We start from the raw sequence: 22310 nt of genomic DNA on the forward strand, positions 1-22310 counted from the left end.
TCATGTTCAACTTTGTCAGTGCTGTAAAGTTGAAACCTTTTTAAATCTTAGACAAACAAAACACTTTGCTTTCATGAAATATTGTAAGCCGTCATTTGAGGCTTTATAAAAGCAGCACAATGAACACAAATCTGTCAGTGCGACCTCATCTTAAATAAGAGACAGCATTGCTTGTTGTAAGAGAGGCAGAGTTGATTTGGCAAAAATATATATATATATATATGCATTTTTCTTTTTCTTTTTAATAATCGAATTTTATTTTCATATTCAAATCCCATGCCCATCGAACGAAGCTTTGAAGTATTTAAGACAGCCTTAGTTCTGTGTCATGTCCTTGCAGGAATGTATACCTATCCACAACAACGCATGACGGGGTATCTGTTCATTTCAGGTGACGCAATGCAGCCTTCTGGATGGATGCTATCCATCGAGGGAGAAGTTGTGATGGGCCCACACCCATTATTTTTGCATGGGGTAGCTGCTTTATTCACCAGCTACTATGTCTTCAACCTGGAGTATCCTTCCGTTGGATCATCCACACTTGAGTTCATCCAAAGGTATTTTAACACTCTGAACACATGATCAATGTCATCAGTAAGACTTATCATGCAAAGACTATCTGGCTATTAAGTCCATGCCTTTCTACAGAGGCCATAAAGTAGATTAAATGCTTTGAGTATGAAGCCTGGAACCAACTATGTGAATTGGGACCACACCATCACTTGATGTTGCTGCTATCTTGTTAAGAAATTGACATAATGGTTTAATTCACATTATAGTATGGCTTCAAAATTCGGATGAGTAAACATTATGTTAGAGGTACCATGAAAAAACACAGGTGAGCACCTTGATAAATGCTGAGTCTATTTAAAACTGAAACGTATCTTTGCTTATTAACAGGTTCTTCTTGGGCATCAACCCGGAGAAAGGCTCCAGGGCAAAGAAGCGAAGCGCCATCAACCCTCAAGTGACCACCCTTTTTCGTAAGCTCATAGACTTTGAATGGTCTGCATCTGCATAGACAATCGTCCTTCTCCTGTCGTCCCCTGACGTGAACACCCTTCTTCGTAAGTAAGCTCATAAACTTTGGTCTGCAAAGACAATTGTCCTTCTCCTGTCGTCCCCTGACGTGAACACCCTTCTTCGGAAGCTCAGACTTTGAATGGTTTGCAAAGACAATTGTCCTTCTCCTGTCGTCCCCTGACGTGAACACCCTTCTTCGGAAGCTCATAGACTTTGAATGGTCTGCATCTGTATAGACAATCGTCCTTCTCCTGTCGTCCCCTGACGTGAACACCCTTCTTCGGAAGCTCATAGACTTTGAATGGTTTGCAAAGACAATTGTCATGCTCCTGTCGTCCCTGCGCCTCTTTTGTTATTTTGAGTGCCTCTTTTGTTCTTTTGAGTGAGTGCATAAAATGTATTCATTAGTTCCATTTTCGGGTAAGACCTGGAAGTACTAGTTTCATGGCGACAGTGGCTCGGGAGGTAGAGCAGTCGTCTGGCAATCCGGAGATTCCCGCTCCTCCCCGGGCAGCGTGTCGATGTGTCCTTGAGCAAGACACTTAACCCCTACATGCTCCCGTCGGTGTGTGAATGGGTAAAATGTGCACAAATTGTAAAAAAAAGAAAAAAAACAGCCATTTACCATTTTACTTACGAATATTATTACTTTGTCTTAGTTTTGCCGTTTTGAGCAGTGTTGACCAGCAGTTTATAAAATAATATTTAAAATGTTTATTAGCAACGCCGAGCTTTCAAACCATTGCGTTTCTCTGTACGAAACTCTCGTGCAACTGTGTACCTTTGAATTTTCTCTGTGATACTTGTACAACGAGCGTTTCGCAGAGGACCAGTTCTTCAGAGTTAATATGGGATTTTCCTATGGGTCAAATGTGCACAAATTGTAAAAAAGAAAACAGCATTTACCATTTCAAGAATAAGAATATAATTCTTTGTAATATAATTCTTTGTAATAATTCTGTCTTTTGACAATAAAATCCCATAATTAACTCTGAAGAACTGGCGAAACGCTCGTCATACAAGGTGCATCAGTCAGCTAAAGCCGTTTTGAGCAGTGTTGACCAGAAGTTTATAAAATAATATTTAAAATGTTTATTAGCAATGCCGAGCTTTCAAACCATTGCGTTTCTCTGTCTGAAACCCTCATGCAACTGTGAGTACCTTTGAATTTTCTCTGCGATACTTGTACAACGAGCGGGATTTTCCTATGGGTAAAATGTGCACAAATTGTAAAAAAGAAAACAGCCATTTACCATTTCAAGAATAAGAATATAATTCTTTGTAATAATTCTGTCTTTTGACAATAAAATCCCATAATTAACTCTGAAGAACTGGCGAAACGCTCGTCGTACAAGGTGCATCAGTCAGCTAAAGCCGTTTTGAGCAGTGTTGACCAGAAGTTTATAAAATAATATTTAAAATGTTTATTAGCAATGCCGAGCTTTCAAACCATTGCGTTTCTCTGTCTGAAACCCTCATGCAACTGTGAGTACCTTTGAATTTTCTCTGCGATACTTGTACAACGAGCGGGATTTTCCTATGGGTAAAATGTGCACAAATTGTAAAAAAGAAAACAGCCATTTACCATTTCAAGAATAAGAATATAATTCTTTGTAATAATTCTGTCTTTTGACAATAAAATCCCATAATTAACTCTGAAGAACTGGCGAAACGCTTGTCGTACAAGGTGCATCAGTCAGCTAAAGCCGTTTTGAGCAGTGTTGACCAGAAGTTTATAAAATAATATTTAAAATGTTTATTAGCAATGCCGAGCTTTCAAACCATTGCGTTTCTCTGTCTGAAACCCTCATGCAACTGTGAGTACCTTTGAATTTTCTCTGCGATACTTGTACAACGAGCGGGATTTTCCTATGGGTAAAATGTGCACAAATTGTAAAAAAGAAAACAGCCATTTACCATTTCAAGAATAAGAATATAATTCTTTGTAATAATTCTGTCTTTTGACAATAAAATCCCATAATTAACTCTGAAGAACTGGCGAAACGCTCGTCGTACAAGGTGCATCAGTCAGCTAAAGCCGTTTTGAGCAGTGTTGACCAGAAGTTTATAAAATAATATTTAAAATGTTTATTAGCAATGCCGAGCTTTCAAACCATTGCGTTTCTCTGTCTGAAACCCTCATGCAACTGTGAGTACCTTTGAATTTTCTCTGCGATACTTGTACAACGAGCGGGATTTTCCTATGGGTAAAATGTGCACAAATTGTAAAAAAGAAAACAGCCATTTACCATTTCAAGAATAAGAATATAATTCTTTGTAATAATTCTGTCTTTTGACAATAAAATCCCATAATTAACTCTGAAGAACTGGCGAAACGCTTGTCGTACAAGGTGCATCAGTCAGCTAAAGCCGTTTTGAGCAGTGTTGACCAGAAGTTTATAAAATAATATTTAAAATGTTTATTAGCAATGCCGAGCTTTCAAACCATTGCGTTTCTCTGTCTGAAACCCTCATGCAACTGTGAGTACCTTTGAATTTTCTCTGCGATACTTGTACAACGAGCGGGATTTTCCTATGGGTAAAATGTGCACAAATTGTAAAAAAGAAAACAGCCATTTACCATTTCAAGAATAAGAATATAATTCTTTGTAATAATTCTGTCTTTTGACAATAAAATCCCATAATTAACTCTGAAGAACTGGCGAAATGCTCGTCGTACAAGGTGCATCAGTCAGCTAAAGCCGTTTTGAGCAGTGTTGACCAGAAGTTTATAAAATAATATTTAAAATGTTTATTAGCAATGCCGAGCTTTCAAACCATTGCGTTTCTCTGTCCGAAACCCTCATGCAACTGTGAGTACCTTTGAATTTTCTCTGCAATACTTGTACAACAAGCGTTTCGCAGAGGACCAGTTCTTCACAGTTAATATGGGATTTTCCTATGGGTAAAATGTGCACAAATATGTAAAAAAAGAAGAAAAAAAAGCAGCCATTTACCATTTTACTTACGAATATGATTACTTTGTCTTAGTTTTGCCGTTTTGAGCAGTGTTGACCAGCAGTTTATAAAATTATATTTAAAATGTTTATTAGCAACGTCGAGCTTTCAAACCATTGCATTTCTCTGTTCGAAACTCTCGTGCAACTGTGAGTACCTTTGAATTTTCTCTGCAATACTTGTACAACGAGCGTTTCGCAGAGGACCAGTTCTTCAGAGTTAATATGGGATTTTCCTATGGGTAAAATGTGCACAAATTGTATATAAAAGAAGAAAGAAAACAGCCATTTAACATTTCAAGAATAAGAATATAATTCTTTGTAATATAATTCTGTCTTTTGACAATAAAATCCCATAATTAACTCTGAAGAACTGGCGAAACGCTCGATGTGCAAGGCGCATCAGTCAGCTAAAGCCGTTTTGAGCAGTGTTGACCAACAGTTTATAAAATAATATTTAAAATGTTTATTAGCAACGCCGAGCTTTCAAACCATTGCGTTTCTCTGTCCGAAACTCTTGTGCAACTGAGTACCTTTGAATTTTCTCTGCGATACTTGTACAACGAGCAGGATTTTCCTATGGGTAAAATGTGCACAAATTGTAAAAAAGAAAACAGCCATTTACCATTTCAAGAATAAGAATATAATTCTTTGTATATAATTACTTGTAATAATTCTGTCTTTTGACAATAAATGCCGGCTTACCTCGTGTAATTATTTGTAATAATTCTGTCTTTTGACAATAAATGCTGGCTTACCTCATGTAATTATTTGTAATAATTCTGTCTTTTGACAATAAATGCCGGCTTACCTCGTGTAATTATTTGTAATAATTCTATGTCTTTTGACAATAAATGCTGGCTTACCTCATTTGTGCGTTTGGACTGTTGTTTTTAATGTACAATAGCCTACGTGCATTTTTGAAGTCCAGCGCAGTATACTTCCTGGCAGAAGCTCACACTTTGGTTTTCTGTCATGATTAATCACGTCATCCAATAGTATTTGACAGGAAACTATTGTATGAGCTTCCTCCAGAAGTATACTGGAGCTGGGGACTATACAGTTATGCATACCATTGTAAATTGACTGTTATTTTGCCAAATTATATAATATAATAATTATTATTATTCAATTATTTTGTTGGCAAGTCTGAAAAGTAATGCAAAAGACTTGCCAACAAAATAATTGAAAAATAATAATTATTATATTATATAATTTGGCAAAATAACAGTCAATTTACAATGATAGACATGCATAACTCTATAGTCCCCAGCTCCAGTATACTTCTGGAGGAAGCTCATACAATAGTTTCATGTCAAGATACAATAGGATGACGTGATTAAACACAACAGGAAACCAAAGTGTGACCTTCAGGAAGTGTACTGGAGCTGGACTACAAAAATACATGTAGGCTATTGTAAATACACAATACATTGTTGTAATATATATACAACAAAATAATGTGATATTACAGTAATTTCTTACAATTTGATGTTGTGAAGTCACAATACATTGTTGTAATATATATACAACAAAATAATGTGATATTACAGTAATTTCTTACAATTTGATGTTGTGAAGTCACAATACATTGTTGTAATATATATACAACAAAATAATGTGATATTACAGTAATTTCTTACAATTTGATGTTGTGAAGTCACAATACATTGTTGTAATATATATACAACAAAATAATGTGATATTACAGTAATTTCTTACAATTTGATGTTGTGAAGTCACAATACATTGTTGTAATATATATACAACAAAATAATGTGATATCACAGTAATTTCTTACTGTTAGAAGTTGTGAAATTACAACAATGTATTGTACTACCATTACTGTGAAATTACAACACATTGCTGTGAAGCCATTCACAGTAAATTATTGTGAATCTTACTGTAAAAGTCATGCAAAATATTGCCAGTAATTTATTGTAATATCACAGTAATTTCTTACAGTATGAAGTTGTGAAATTACAACAATGTATTGTACTACCATTACTGTGAAATTACAACACATTGCTGTGAAGCCATTCACAGTAAATTATTGTGAATCTTACTGTAAAAGTCATGCAAAATATTGCCAGTAATTTATTGTAACTTTAGGGTGAAAAATTTTACAGTGTAGGCAAAATCTGCATATGGCTCGCTGATAACAAACTATCATTACACATGGGCAAAACAGAGTCCATTCTCTTCGGTTCAAATAACAAACTCAGCAAGACCGACGGCTTCTCAGTTACAGTGGGTGACAATATTGTCACAAGGAAAGAAGATATTACCTACCTGGGTTCCATCCTAGAGGCAAATCTTTCCTGTGACAAAATGGCATCCAATGTAATAAAAAAAGTCAACCAACGAACTCGATTCTTGTACCGGATCTCCTCACTGGTAAACAAGAATACCCTGAAGACTCTAGCAGGAGCACTCATTCAAGGGTACTACGACTATGCTTGCACCTCATGGTACCAAAGCACCTCAAAGGCGCTAAAAACAAAATTACAAACATCTCAAAACAAACTGGTCAGACTACTGCTTGACCTTACTCCTAGAACCCACCTCACCCCTGCCCACTTTGACAACCTAGGATGGCTTAGAGTAGACGACAGAGTACAGCAACTTGCAATGGGCCTGGTCTACAAGATACACTACACGACCAAGGTACCCATGTACATGACAAAATACTTCCCAAAGGTTAGTGAATACCACGATCACAACACCAGAGGGAGCTCCACAAATCATGTTAAACCCAGATTCGGCTCAAACAAGGGACTAAACACGTTTCGCAATTATGCCACATCAATGTGGAACGCCCTACCCAAAGCTGTAAAGGAATGTGAATCACTACCCACTTTCAAAAACACTCAAAAAACACCTAAGGGAGACTGCAACTCGAAACTGGCCCCTGTAAATGTCCGAACACAACCCCCTCCAATGTACAGGAAATTACCAAGTATGGTCTTGTCAATAATCCAATGTACAGTGTTGTTTGTACAGTTGTACAGTGTCCCCCACCCACCCCTCCTACCCAACCCCCCCCCCCCCCCCCACCCACTGTTATTTTTGCTATATATCAATGACCTCCCTAACGTCTCAGACAGGCTGTCGAAAATTTTATTTGCAGATGACACGTGTGTATTCTATTCACATAAAGATCCTGATACCATCATTAGGGTCATAAATGAAGAACTTAACAAACTATCAATTTGGTTTAAATGCAACAAATTATCACTAAACATTAAAAAAACGAATTTCATTTTTTTTGGTCTCAAATCTGTGATTTTTAACTCTTCATCTAAAGTAGTGATCAATGACATCCCCATAGCTAGGGTGTGTTTTACACGATTCCTTGGTGTTCTGCTTGATGAATCCCTATAATGGAAACCTCATATAACAGCCATAACTACAAAAATGGCCAAGAGTATTGGTATTCTTGGAAAAACACGTCACTTGCTGAGCACCGAGGTTGCCACAATGTTATATTACTCTATGGTTTACCCATATATCAATTACTGTAATTTAGTTTGGGGTAGTACGCATCAGACCAAACTTGAGCCCATATACCGTCTGCAGAAACAAGCTCTAAAAATAATCAGCTGTGTACATCGAAGTCATTCTTCTCAGCCTCTATTCCATAAGTTAGGTATCCTCAGTGTTTATCAAGTGAATCATCTTCAGACTGGTTTATTTGTGCATAGTTCTTTAAACAGAGCCCTTCCCCCTTTTTTTCATGACATGTTTGCCCACAATCACCAAATTCATAATTACCCCACACGTAGTTCCTGTTTGCTTAGACCACCCTTTTCCCGCACTTCCCAATCTCAGTTTTGTTTGCTCTACCGAGGGTCAAAGTTGTGGAACTCTTTGCCTCCACATATTTTGGAATTTTCTTTTCTGAAATTCAAAAGAGCACTGAAATCTCATCTCCTAGATCAGTGGTTCCCAAAGTCGGGGTCGCGACCCAAAGGTGGGCCGCGAGCAGCCACGGATGGGCCGCGAGATGATTTAAAAAAAAAAAAAAAAAAAAAACATTTTATTTTTTTATTTTTTATTTTTTTATTTTTATTTTTTTTGTCAGGCCACTGAACTTAGAAGCAGGCCAGGACAGTGTTTCTAGTTGTATTCTAAAATTATTTTCTATTGTATTCTAAAATGTGACTATATGGTTTTATATTAACTTAATAAATAAACAAAAACGAAAAATCTACTTATTTCAACGAACATTTCAAACCAAATAACAGATTATGCACATAAAATGCTGAAAACAACCGAAGCAACAATAGTATTTTAATGAGGCTATTATTATTATCATTATTATTTTGCAACAAGTTAGCCCTCTCATAAATAGCACATATAAATGAATAACTAACTTGAACTAACTTAATAGGATTGAAGTGATATTTGGCTTAAAAATCGGTCGCCTGGCAAAAAAAAAAAAAAAAAGAAGCCAGACGATGTGCATTGGGCCGCGGCTCTCTGATGCCTTATTTTCTGGGCCCCGGCCTGAAAAGTTTGGGAACCCCTGTCCTAGATCACTAATATTTCCCATATGGACTTCCTTTACAAACTGTAGTCTGATGGCTTGATGTATTGTGTTATTGTATTTTCGTTTTATTATATATTCTTACTGTCATTGATTGTTTTCTCTATACCAGAAATCGTATGGCATGGGGTGCCTACTTCGGTGTCTATGTAGGCCTGCTTGTGTGTGTTTGTTTGTTCAGAGGGGGGGGGGGGGGGGGATTTTATTTTATATTTTATATTTATCTTGATATAATGTAATTTTGCTTCCTGGTGAATGCCACATGCAAGCCCCTTGAGGGTTTTTAGGCAATTCTCCTACACATCCCTTGTGGACTATATTGTATTATATATGTAACTGTTTTTATATGTGTAAATAAACAAACAAACAAACAAACAAATGTATGTCACATATGTTACGATTAATTGAAAATGGGGGACCCTGATGTAAACAAGATGAAAGTCTTTCTCTGGTCTGCATCCCCTTAACAATTGTATGTATTGAGCTGTACTGTACTGTACCCATTCTGCAATCTGTTAATAAAGTTTTCAATCAATCAATCAATCAGTGACGACGTCAATCTGATTACCAGCAAAAATGGACTTCACATATTTCATCTTAATACAAATAGCCTGAGACCTAAACTGGCTGAAATCAAACAGTTGTTTTTAAACGGTAAGGCTAACATATTGTGTTTCACAGAAACAAAATTAGACTCATCTGTACAGGATCCAGAGATTGAAATTGAAAACTACTCAATAGTCAGGAGGGATAGGAACCAGTATGGAGGTGGCGTCTGTGTGTATATACACAAGGATACCAAATACATCAACCGTACTGACCTTAACCATGATGAAATTGAAACTGTTTGGATTGAAATCTTATTAGACAGGGCGAAACCAGTACTAGTAGGCACAATCTATAGACCACCAGAACAGAGTGGCTTTTATGACACACTTGATGGGTGTTTAGCTGGGGTGGAGGGGGTAGAAAAAATTCTTATTGGGGACTGGAACACGGATATGCTGCGTAAAGGAGCACCCGTCTTCAAGGCCTTCAGTAGATTTTCTGATCTGCACGGTTTCAGCCAGCTAATCACCCAACCCACAAGGGTATGCGATTCGACACAAACCACCATTGACCTCATTTTGACCTCTGACAAGTCAATGATCTCCAATAAAGGGGTGATAGCATGCGGGTTAAGTGATCATTATATGATTTTCTGTACCCGCAAAAAGCTAAAACAGAAGGCCGGCTGTCACAAAACAGTTACATCTAGAGACCTCAAAACTTACTCTAGAGAGGCCTTTAACCTAGAACTGGGGAGCTTGGACTGGTCAGATGAACTCAGTGGTACACAGGTTGAAGAAACATGGCTTGGATTCAAAACCAAATTCAAAGCAATACTCAACAACATGGCACCCATAAGAACCACCAGGGTTAAAAATCGCGCTGAGGCATGGATGCACACTGAAATACTGGCCGCTATGAAAACCAGACACAAAAAATGCTCTGAACTTCATAAAAGTCAGACAAAGCTTTCCAATAGCTCAAACAGTGAACTCCAAGCCCACGTGGTTGAACTAAAAATCCAAAGAAACAGACTAAGAAATGACGTAAACACCATGATCAGAACCGCAAAAAGAAATTTCATCAACGACAAAACTGAGGAAAACAAAAACAAACCCTGCGAACTTTGGAAATTACTCAATAATCAACTAGGCTGCAGTAAAAAACTTAAAACCAGATTCTCAAACATAAACATAAAGACGGACAACACGCTCATCACAGACAAGCTGGATGTAGCCAATTACTTAAACATCTTCTTCACAAACATAGCCACAACACTGGTAAACAAACTACCCTCCCACTTAGGGCATTATGGGGTAGAACACATAGTAGCATACTACAAAAACCTAGGGGTCCACAAAGACGACTTCAAACTTGAAATGGTAACAACCGATGAGGTACTAAAAAAATTGAGCGCCCTCCAACCTAACAAGGCCACTGGCCATGACAACATCCCCTCCAAATTCCTCAGAGACGCAGCAGCCGCCATCACCCCAGTCATCACACACACATAATAAACCTCTATAAAACAGGGGCACGTCCCCAAGGACTTCAAAATTGCGAGAGTGACCCCTCTGCACAAAAAGGGCAGCAAATTAGACCCAGGCAACTACCGCCCTGTTTCTATTCTTACCTCCATCTCGAAAGTCATGGAGAAAATAGTCTACGAACAGGTCGAAAAGTACCTGGCGGAAAAAAATCTAATCTACGAATTCCAATCTGGCTTCAGAACGTCCCACTCCACTGACACATAAGATAAGATAAGATAAGATATTCCTTTATTGATCCCCTTGGGGAAATTCAGGCATCATAGCAGCATGGGGGGGAGGGGTACAGGTAGTAAAACAACACAGTATACAGGTAGTAAAAGACAACACAGGCAGTGTAAACAATTTGATCAATATGGTCAATATAATTTACTATCTGACTAGCTGAGGAATATTCACATTATTCACAGTGTCACATGAGGTGCAGTATGCAAGAGGTAGTGTTATAATAATTTACTATCTACTGAGTATACATTAATCAAAGTACCAGGGTAGTCTACTTTGTCCCCCTTGGGTTCCTATAAGTCCCAGGTCAATGTCTGGTAGCAGTCGCTGTCGCTGCCCCCTGTTGTGGGGCCTGGAGGCTGCTAGTCGCTGCCCACTGTTGTGGAGCCTGATGGCCGCTGGTATGAAGGACTGTCCGAGGCGGTTAGTTGAGTGTCGGGGGGGGATGAGTCTGTGGCTGAACGAGCTTCTCATCTTGACTAGCTCGTCGTAGAGGGGGTGGTAGGGGTTCTCCATGATGGCATCCAGCTTCCTTATCATCCCCCTCTCTACCATCACCTCAAGTCTAGGTAGCTCGACTCCCACCACGGAGCTAGCCTTCCTCACCAGCTTGTTGAGCTTGTTGGTGTCCCTTGAGTTGATGTAGCCTCCCCAGCATGCCACAGCATAGAAGAGGATGCTGGCCACAACAGACTGGTAAAAAGACTGCAGCAGTTTGTTGCACACATTGAAGGACCTGAGTCTCCTCAGGAAGAACATCCTGCTCTGTCCCTTCCTGTAGAGGGCCTCTGTGTTGTCCGACCAGTCCAGTTTATTGTTCAGGTGTACCCCAAGGAACTTGTATGAGTCCACCATCTCCACATCCACCCCTCGGATGGAGATGGGAATCGGGGGGGGCCTCTTCTTGCCCCTCCGGAAGTCCACCACCAGCTCCTTGGTCTTACTGGTGTTGAGTTGGAGGTGGTTGCTGTCGCTCCACCCCACGAAGCTCTCCACCAGGGCTCTGTACTCCTCCTCATCATCGTCGGTGATGTAGCTTACGATGGAGGAGTCGTCTGAGAACTTCTGCAGGTGGCACCCGCTGGAGTTGCGGCAGAAGTCTGAGGTGTAGAGGGTGAAGAGGAAGGGTGACAGCACAGTTCCCTGGGGGGCGCCGGTGTTGCTCACCAGTACGTCAGACTGACTGTCCTTTAGTCTGACGTACTGTGGCCTCTCAGTGAGGTAGTCCTTGATCCAGGCCACCAAGCCGTGCTCCAGTTGCATCGCAGAGAGCTTCTCCGCTAGCAGTGACGGCTGGATGGTGTTGAAGGCGCTGGAGAAATCAAAGAACATGATCCTCACTGAGCTGCGCGGCTTCTCCAGGTGCGTGTACGCTCTGTGGAGCATGTAGATGATGGCATCCTCCACCCCGATGTTTGCCTGGTATGCAAACTGCAGGGGGTCGAGGGAGTCACGCACCAGGGGCTTGAGGTGTTGCAGGACCAGTCTCTCAAACGTCTTCATGACGTGTGACGTCAGAGCGACTGGCCTGTAGTCGTTGGGGGTGCTGGGACGTCCCTTCTTGGGCACCGGGACAATGCAGGAGGTCTTCCAGAGCTGGGGCACCCTCTCCAGCCTCAGGGAGAGGTTGAAAAGATGCTGGAGCGGTGCTGCCAGCTGCTCTGCACATACCTTGAGCACCCTGGGATTGGTGTTGTCCGGTCCTCTGGCCTTGTTTACATTAATTTTGGAGAGCTGCCTACTGACCTGACTGGTTGTGATCGTCAGGGTTGGGGGTGGTGGGCAGTCTGCTGGTGTTGGGGGTGGGGTGCCGTTGCTGATGGGTGTGGGGGGGTGGGGGGTGGGGGGGCTGCTTTGTAGGTGTGATCTGGTGCTGGTGTCGATGGGTGGGGGGAGGGGTGTGGGGAGGCCACTCTGGTCAAAGCGGTTGAAAAACGAGTTGAACTCGTTTGCACGCTCTGGAGGGCCCTCCACAGCTGTGCCCTGCTGTTTGAAACCAGTGATCTTCCTGACCCCCGCCCACACCTCCCTGGTGTTGTTGGCCTGTAGTCTGCCCTCCAGCCTGTCCTTGTAGCTGACCTTGGCTGCCCTTAGCTCTTTTTTGAGCTCCCTTTGGACAGCCCTGGCCTGCTCAGTGTCCCCTGCCATGAAGGCCCTCTTTTTCCTCTATTTGAACGACCACATCAAACAAGAGGTGGACGCGGGCAAATACTGCGGCATGGTCATGCTGGACCTACAAAAGGCCTTTGACACTGTCAATCACTCCATTCTAATGGACAAGCTAAAGGCAATTGGTTTTGATAGCTTATCAGTGAGCTGGATGCAATCCTACCTGGAGGGGAGAGAACAGATGGTAGAGGTAAACGGTACTCTGACAAGAACAAATTGCAGGTTGAAAAAACCCTCAGCACGGAACTAGGCAAAATCTGCATATGGCTCGCTGATAACAAACTATCATTACACATGGGCAAAACAGAGTCCATTCTCTTCGGTTCAAATAACAAACTCAGCAAGACCGACGGCTTCTCAGTTACAGTGGGTGACAATATTGTCACAAGGAAAGATGAAATTACCTACCTGGGTTCCATCCTAGAGGCAAATCTTTCCTGTGACAAAATGGCATCCAATGTAATAAAAAAAGTCAACCAACGAACTAGATTCTTGTACCGGATCTCCTCTCTGGTAAACAAGAATACCCTGAAGACTCTGGCAGGAGCACTCATTCAAGGGTACTATGACTATGCGTGCACCTCATGGTACCAAAGCACCTCAAAGGCGCTTAAAACAAAATTACAAACATCACAAAACAAACTGGTCAGACTACTACTTGACCTGAACCCCAGAACCCACCTCACCCCTGCCCACTTTGACAACCTAGGATGGCTTAGAGTAGACGACAGAGTACAGCAACTTGCAATGGGCCTGGTCTTCAAGATACACTATACGACCGGGGTGCCCATGTACATGTCAAAATACTTCCCAAAGGTCAGTGAATACCACAACCACTACACCAGAGGAAGCTCAACAAATCATGTTAAACCCAGATTCGGCTCAAACAAGGGACTAAACACGTTTCGCAATTATGCCACAACCATGTGGAACGCCCTACCCAAAGCTGTAAAGGAATGTGAATCCCTGCCCACATTCAAAACCGCTCTTAAAGAGCACCTACGGGAGGCTGCAATTCGAAACTGGCCACCGTAAATGCCCAAAACCCCCACCACCTCCTAATAGACAGTCTCCTCCCCACCGCATGTATATATTCCCTCCCCGCCGTATGTATATTTCCCTCCCACCCACCCACCCCCTCCTAATGTACAGTCCCCTCCCCATCATATGTATATACTCTGTCAGGATCTAGGGGTAACAGTACTGTATATTTGAATACCGCTTATGTCACAAATGTATCAGTACTAAATACCATCCCTATGCCATAAATGTCATGTATGTTGTGTATGTCATAAATGTCTATATGAAATGAAAATGGGGGACCCTGATGGAAACAAGACAAACGTCTTTCTCAGGTCTGCATCCCCTTAACAATTGTATGTATTGAGCCGTACTGTATTGTACCCATTCTGCAATCTGTTAAATAAAGTTTTCATTCATTCATTCATTCATTCATGTTAGATTCTAAATGCAGCTAAGAACGTTACCATACTGACGTGACGTTGGCCTAACGTTATATTTACCAAATTATTTGCAGTTATTATATTGGTGTTCATTAGTTTATCATTGTTTATTAGATTTATTGTTAAAGTGAGCAACACGAGATAGACTGGTCTTCATATAAGGTACAGTAAGGTTATAATATATAGACAATAACACATGACACTAGATAGACTGGTCTTCATATAAGGTACAGTAAGGTTATAATATATAGACAACACTAGATAGACTGGTCTTCATATAAGGTACAGTACGGTTATAATATATAGACAATAACACATGACACTAGATAGACTGGTCTTCATATAAGGTACAGTAAGGTTATAATATATAGACAATAACACATGACACTAGTTAGACTGGTCTTCATATAAGGTACAGTAAGGTTACATAATATAATATATAGACAATAACACAGTGGATACAGACCTGTCTGGCTCTCCTCTCGTGGTCTTGACTCTAATGAGAGACTTGTCCCAGTCATTTGGAGTTGTGAGGTTGATTATTATTAGTAGTAATGTAGTTTGTATATTATTAGTAGATATGTAGGTTGTATATTATTAGTAGAAATGTACAGTCTCCTCCCCACCGTATGTATATTTCTCTCCGACCCACCCCCTCCTAATGTACAGTCCCCTCCCCATCATATGTATATACTCTGTCAGGATCTATGGGTAACAGTACTGTATATTTGAATACCGTTTGTCACAAATGTATCAGTACTAAATACCTGTATGTCCCTATGCCATAAATGTCATGTATGTTGTGTATGTCATAAATGTCAATATGAATTGAAAATGGGGGACCCTGATGTAAGGTACATTTTATTTATATAGTGCTTTTCCAGATTAAAATCACAAAGTGCTTTACAGGCAGTAAAAGGTTAATCAGAATAGAATAACCACACATGTTACATCACATACAAGATTGTAGAATACTTCAAAAATAAATGAAGTAAAATACAATCACACATACACACGTTATACCACATACATGATCAATTAAAAGCCTCACTGTATAAAAAGGTTTTTAGACCTTGTTTAAAAGACTGCACACTAACAGCAGACCTGATTTCATAAGGTAGCTGATTCCATAGCTTGGGTGCTACGAAGCCCGGTCACCCTTGGTTTTCAGTTTGGTCCGGGGGACGACGAGCTCTCCTTGGTCGGAGGAGCGGAGAGCCCTATTAGGGCAGTAAGGGGTTATAAGCTCAGCAATGTAGCTTGGGGCTTCACCCTTTAAAGCCTTGTAGGTGGTGAGCTCAATTTTAAAAATAAAAATGTAAACAAGACAAACGTCTTTCTCTGGTCTGCATCCCCTTAACAATTGTGTGTATTGAGCCGTACTGTATTGTACCCATTGTGCAACCTGTTAAATAAAGTTTTCATTAATTCCAGGAGCCATGCTGTTGTCTCGTAAGATGGAGGTCGTTGTTCCTGCTCCACCATGAATTTCAGGCCAGCACTTGTTGCAAAGAACCCGGACACATTGAACCTGTTGTGGAATATTTTAAATGAGTCAAACAGTGAAACTGTAGAAATTCAGATGAGTCAAATTGTATCAAAAATATAATAGTTTGTTATCTGTTTTTATGGCCATAGAAAGATTATGCACAAGATGTGTGTTGTTGTAGAGTGCATGAGCAACTCCATAACTCTATCTCCCTGTTTTGTTTTCTAGGATAAATTACCACTATAATGACGTGCATGTGTCCAGTCTGAGGTGAGCAGCAGTCGTGACAGAAAGGCCCTAGCACTACAAACAACAGGATTGGAAGACTGGACCTCTACATGGACATATTATAGGCCTATAATAATAAAAAAATTGTGGAATGCAATTGCTTGCCTTGTATTTTTTCTACTGTTGACCAAACTTCTTTCTTGGCTTAATTGAGTAGTATCAATGGTTACAGTATGAAATGTAAATGCTAAGAAATGCAGAGTAAACAGCTTGATATGATATTCACTGCATTTTCACATGTGCATGTATGAATGTCTTATAGATAGCATTAGGATGTGTAGAAGCACAAGTCTCTCTGCCACTCCCCTGAAATGCTATTATATATATTGAATATAAATAGCCCACATTTAATGTGGGCTGATTAATACAATGATGCTTGATTGTGTAACAACTGGTGATATGGCTAATGTAAACTAAGTCAGCTAGCACAGCTAGCATTTAACGTTCGAAATTGCCGTCATCGCCTAGTGATATAATGTAAATATTAAAGTAGCAGATAAGTAAATGATATATCGCAACAGTGATCAATGCACATTGTATTAATAAGTACCAAAAATTGCTGTAACAGTAGTAGCAGAGCCGTATTAATTAGTTCTGCCGTTCTGTACCGTTGAAATCAAGTTGACAGGAAGTCAAATTGGAACTACCGGTAGCTACGTGAGCCACGTGATATCCTGTTCGGCGAGATCAAAGCGTGTCGCAACTCTCAATTATACGGCTCTGGTGCTAACTAACTAGCTACCGTACCGGGAGCTCACGTTGATGCCTGGATGGTGCTAACTAACTAGTAGTGGGTAGTTGGGTACGGAATGAGCAACAGAATGGAACTGAGCTATGAACGGACTCGGAGTAATGCCTTGCTGCTATGGGTAATAATAATATGCTGATGTTATTGTCCGTGTAATGTAACACTAACTTAACTATATAACGTTAATGCCACAAAACGAATGCCTTGTTAATCATAAGTAGTAACTGTGATGCAGTAGCTTGTGTGTGTGTGTGGGGGACGGCGGGCGTTGTGCAGGTAGGTCGCAAGTGATTTTTTTTTTTGCCTTTTGACGCTACACAAATTGATGCTTATTTATCGGCGACTGCTATCGGCACATTTGAGCTTATCGGCCGATAGGCCGATAGCAGTCAACAAGGCACTTATCGGCCGATACCGATACCCGACCGATATATCGGTGCACCCCGAACTGTACATTGGAGGTGGTTGGGTAGGCGGGGTGGGGGAAACTGTACAAGCAAAACTGTACATTGGAATATCGACAAAACCATACTTGGTTCCAAGAAGAGGGTCTCGTGTATTATTGGGTTAGGACATTAACTGTACATTGGAGGGGGTTGGGTTAGGACATTTACAGGAGACAGTTTTGAATGGCAGTCTCCCGTAGGTGCTCGTTGAGTGGTTTTGAAAGTGGGTAGTGATTCACATTCCTTTACAGCTTTGGGTAGGGCGTTCAATATTGATGTGGCATAATTGCTAAACGTGTTTGAGCCGAATCTGGGTTTAACATGATTTGTGGAGCTCCCTCTGGTGTTGTGGTCGTGGTATTCACTGACCTTTGGGAAGTATTTTGACATGTACATGGGTACCTTGGTCATGTAGTGTATCTTGTAGACCAGGCCCATTGCAAGTTCCTGTACTCTGTCGTCTACTCTAAGCCATCCTAGGTAGTCAAAGTGGGCAGGGGTGAGGTTATGATGAATTGATTGATTGATTGATTGATTGAAAACTTTATTAACAGATTGCAGAATGGGTACAATACAGTACAGCTCAATACACACAATTGTTAAGGGGATGCAGACCAGAGAAAGACTTTCGTCTTGTTTACATCAGGGTCCCCCATTTTCAATTCATCAGGACATATATGACATACAGATAGTCAGTACTGCTACATCTATACATTTATGACATACCAGATTTGCAAATACAGTACTGTTTGTGATACAGAAGGAGTCAGGAAAAGGGAGTATATACATTTGACGTAGAAACTGTACATTGGAGGAGGTTGGGTGGGGGGGTTGGGTACACTGGGATATTGACAACCATACTGGGTAATCTACATTGGAGGTGGTTGGGGGGGGGGGGGGGGCACACTGTATAAACAAACAAAACTGTACATTGAGGGGGGGGGGGAGACACTGTACAAACAAACAAAATTGTACATTGGACTATTGACAAAACCATACTAGGTAAATGACTGTACATTGGAGGGGGTTGGGTTAGGATATTTACAGGGGCCAGTGTTGAATTGCAGTCTCCCGTAGTAGGTGTCCCTTGAGAGAGGTTTTGAAAGTGGGTAGTGATCCACATTCCTTTACAGCTTTGGGTAGGGCGTTCCACATTGATGTGGCATAATTGCGAAACGTGTTTAGTCCCTTATTTGAGCCGAATCTGGGTTTAACATGATTTGTGGAGCTCCCTCTGGTGTTGTGATCGTGGTATTCACTGACCTTTGGGAAGTATTTTGACATGTACATGGGTACCTTGGTCGTGTAGTGTATCTTGTAGACCAGACCCATTGCAAGTTGCTGTACTCTGTCGTCTACTCTAAGCCATCCTAGGTTGTCAAAGTGGGCAGGGGTGAGGTGGGTTCTAGGAGTAAGGTCAAGCAGTAGTCTGACCAGTTTGTTTTGAGATGTTTGTAATTTTGTTTTTAGCGCCTTTGAGGTGCTTTGGTACCATGAGGTGCAAGCATAGTCGTAGTACCCCTGAATGAGTGCTCCTGCCAGAGTCTTCAGGGTATTCTTGTTTACCAGAGAGGAGATCCGGTACAAGAATAGATTTCGTTGGTTGACTTTTTTTATTACATTGGATGCCATTTTGTCACATGAAAATGGGGGACCCTGATGTAAACAAGACAAGTCTTTCTCTGGTCTGCATCCCCTTAACAATTGTATGTATTGAGCTGTACTGTACCCATTCTGCAATCTGTTAATAAAGTTTTCAATCAATCAATCAGGTGGGTTCAAAATCAATAAGAATGAAAATATGCTGGGAAAAAGATGGAGTCTCTTTAAACTATGGAGGGGTACTAGATGACAGACAGATCAGTCTTTGAGGAAGATTTTAAGTAACATAAAACAGTGATGATCTACTGCTCAATTGTTGGGGAACACCCCTTAGGCCTACAGCTACACCTACAATGAAAATTCAAGCCTTTTTACTTATTATTTTATTTTTAGTTTTTTGCTTAGTTTCTTTTTTCTATACATTTTTTATTTGTTTGCTATTATTATTGTTGTTGTTGTTTTTCTTGTGCGTGTATGTGGGGACGAGTTGGGATGGATGTTGGATGTGTACCGGTCTGAGATCTATACTGGTGCTCACCCCTTTGTTTGTGTTTTTGTCTCTTGTTTTTTGTATGGGTGATGGGTAAAAAAAAAATTCAAGATTTGGAATATGCGTATGTGTACATTTGTGTGTGTGTGTGTGTATGTACGTATGCAAGTATGGATATGTGCAGTTATGTATGTGTATGTGGGTACACATACTATACCTAAATGTAAAATGATTTTCTTTGACACAATAAAGTATAAAAATAAAATAAAAATCAGGTGGGTTCTAGGAGTAAGGTCAAGTAGTAGTCTGACCAGTTTGTTTTGTGATGTTTATAATCTTGTTTTTAGTGCCTTTGAGGTGCTTTGGTACCATGAGGTGCAAGCATAGTCGTAGTACCCTTGAATGAGTGCTCCTGCCAGTCTTCAGGGTATTCTTGTTTACCAGAAAGGAGATCGGGTACAAGAAACTAGTTCGTTCGTTGACTTTTTTTATTACATTGGATGCCATTTTGTCACAGGAAAGATTTGCCTCTAGGATGGAACCCAGGTATGCAATTTCATCTTTCCTTGTGACAATATTGTCACCCACTGTAACTGAGAAACCGTCGGTCTTGCCGAGTTTGTTATTTGATCAGAAAAGAATGGACTGTTTTACCCAGGTGTAATCAGCGAGCCAGGTGCAGATTCTGCCGAGTTGAGCTGAGTTTTTTTTTTCAATCTGTAACTTGTTCGTGTCAGAGACCAGCAGGGCTGAGGCGTCCACGAACAAGAACAAGTTGCAGTCACAAGCTGACGACATGTCATTTGCATAAATTAGGAACAGTAGCGGTCCTAGTATGGTTCCTTGTGGTACACCACAGCTCACTGTGAGGGGGGGGGGGGGGGGGATAGAGTACCGTTTACCTCCACCATCTGTTCTCTCCCCTCCAGGTAGGATTGCATCCAGCTCACTGATTGACAAGCTAAAAGTGTCGAAGGCATTTTGTAGGTCCAGCATGACCATGCCGCAGTATTTGCCTGCGTACTTTTTGACCTGTTCGTAGACAATTTTTTTCCATGACTTTCGAGATGGAGGTAAGAATAGAAACAGGGCGGTTCACCCCTCCCCCCCAACCCCCCCCCCCCCCCATCTCTCTGAGTGGTTGTCTCATAGTGTTGAGTTGACCAAGGTGGTGGATGTCTCGGGAGTGACTTGCAGTGACTGTTCTATGTGCACCACCGAGGCCATGGATCAGCTTCTTACCGTCTTCCGTCAACGTGGTTTAGAGTTCATTGCTGGGTTAAGTACTTCTATTCTATTCACATAATATGCTTACTACATATATCTATTCTATTGACATTATATGCTTACCACTTGTATCTATTGCTATGTCCGCCTATCACAATCACGCAAACTCTACGCCTGTCGCGTCTCCGGCTGTCTCGTAGTGATGAGCGGAGTGTTGGACGTCCCGTGATGATGACCGGGAGGATGCAACCCTCTCTGCGCCGCCCCCTTGCCTCAAATAGATCCGCCATCAGCTCTATTTTTTATCTTTCAAAATGTTCAACGTTATTTAATTCTCTGAAATACAACAACTCAACTCGACTAGAAAATCAAGTTAACGTACTAAAAATAGAGATCAATGCCATATACAGACAACAATCGGAAATACAAATACGCAGCACAAGACAACAGCAGTACTCCCATGGTTCCAAACCCAGCCACCTATTAGCCATGCGATTAAGAATTAATGCAACATTTGCAGATATAACTACCATTAGAGCACAACAAGTACTTGTAACAGATCCTGTAAAAATAAACTATACATTCAAAGTATTCTACTCCGACTTATATAAATCAGAAATGACCTTCGATCAAAACAAAATGGACACATTTCTTAATCAAATTATTCTCCCTAAACTTTCAGAGGATGACTCTAAACAGTTAGAAACACCGATCACACTAGAGGAACTCAAGAAGGCCATAACCGCAATGAAAAGTGGTAAGGCTCCTGGAAGAGACGGTTTCCCATCAGAAATGTACCTTTCTTGTTGGGACATAATTGGCCCCTTATTACTAAATATGATCTTATACTCAGTCAAGGAGGGGAACTTCCATAAAAATGACAATATTGCACTCATAACAGTCCTCCTTAAAAAAGACAAAGACCCCAAAGAGTGCGGTAGTTATAGACCTGTAAGCCTCCTCGGAACAGATATCAAACTGTACTCTAAGGTATTAGCCATCAGATTACAAAAGCATATGACGTCTTTAGTTCACCCGGACCAAACTGGCTTCATAGGAGGCCGCCTGATCACTGAGAACATAAGACGTATACTGCACGTACTTGATGCCGACAAGGAGGACACCATACCTAAGGCGATGCTGTCCCTGGATGCCATGAAGGCCTTTGACAGGCTGGAATGTTCGTATCTGAGGGCAGTGCTAGAAAGGATGGGGTTAGGAAAAGGATTCATCGATAATGATTAAAGTATTATACAAAGACCCATCGGCCATGATTACAACAGGCACAATCATCTCCCAAATATTTCCGGTATCACGCTCTGCCAGACAGGGTTGTCCTCTTAGTCCCGGACTGTTCAATCTATCATTAGAGCCTTTAGCACAATATATAAGACAATCCCAATCCATAGAACCAATCGTAATCAAGGGAACACAACAAAAAATTTGTTTATATGCGGACGATGTAATATTGTTCATGCAAAACCCCAACACCACATTGCCTCATCTGCTCAAGTTGATTGAGGACTTGTGATTTATCG

The sequence above is a fragment of the Notolepis coatsorum genome, assembly GCF_963971535.1.
Source record: "Notolepis coatsorum genome assembly, chromosome: 1".
Classification (NCBI taxonomy): Eukaryota; Metazoa; Chordata; class Actinopteri; order Aulopiformes; family Paralepididae; genus Notolepis; species Notolepis coatsorum.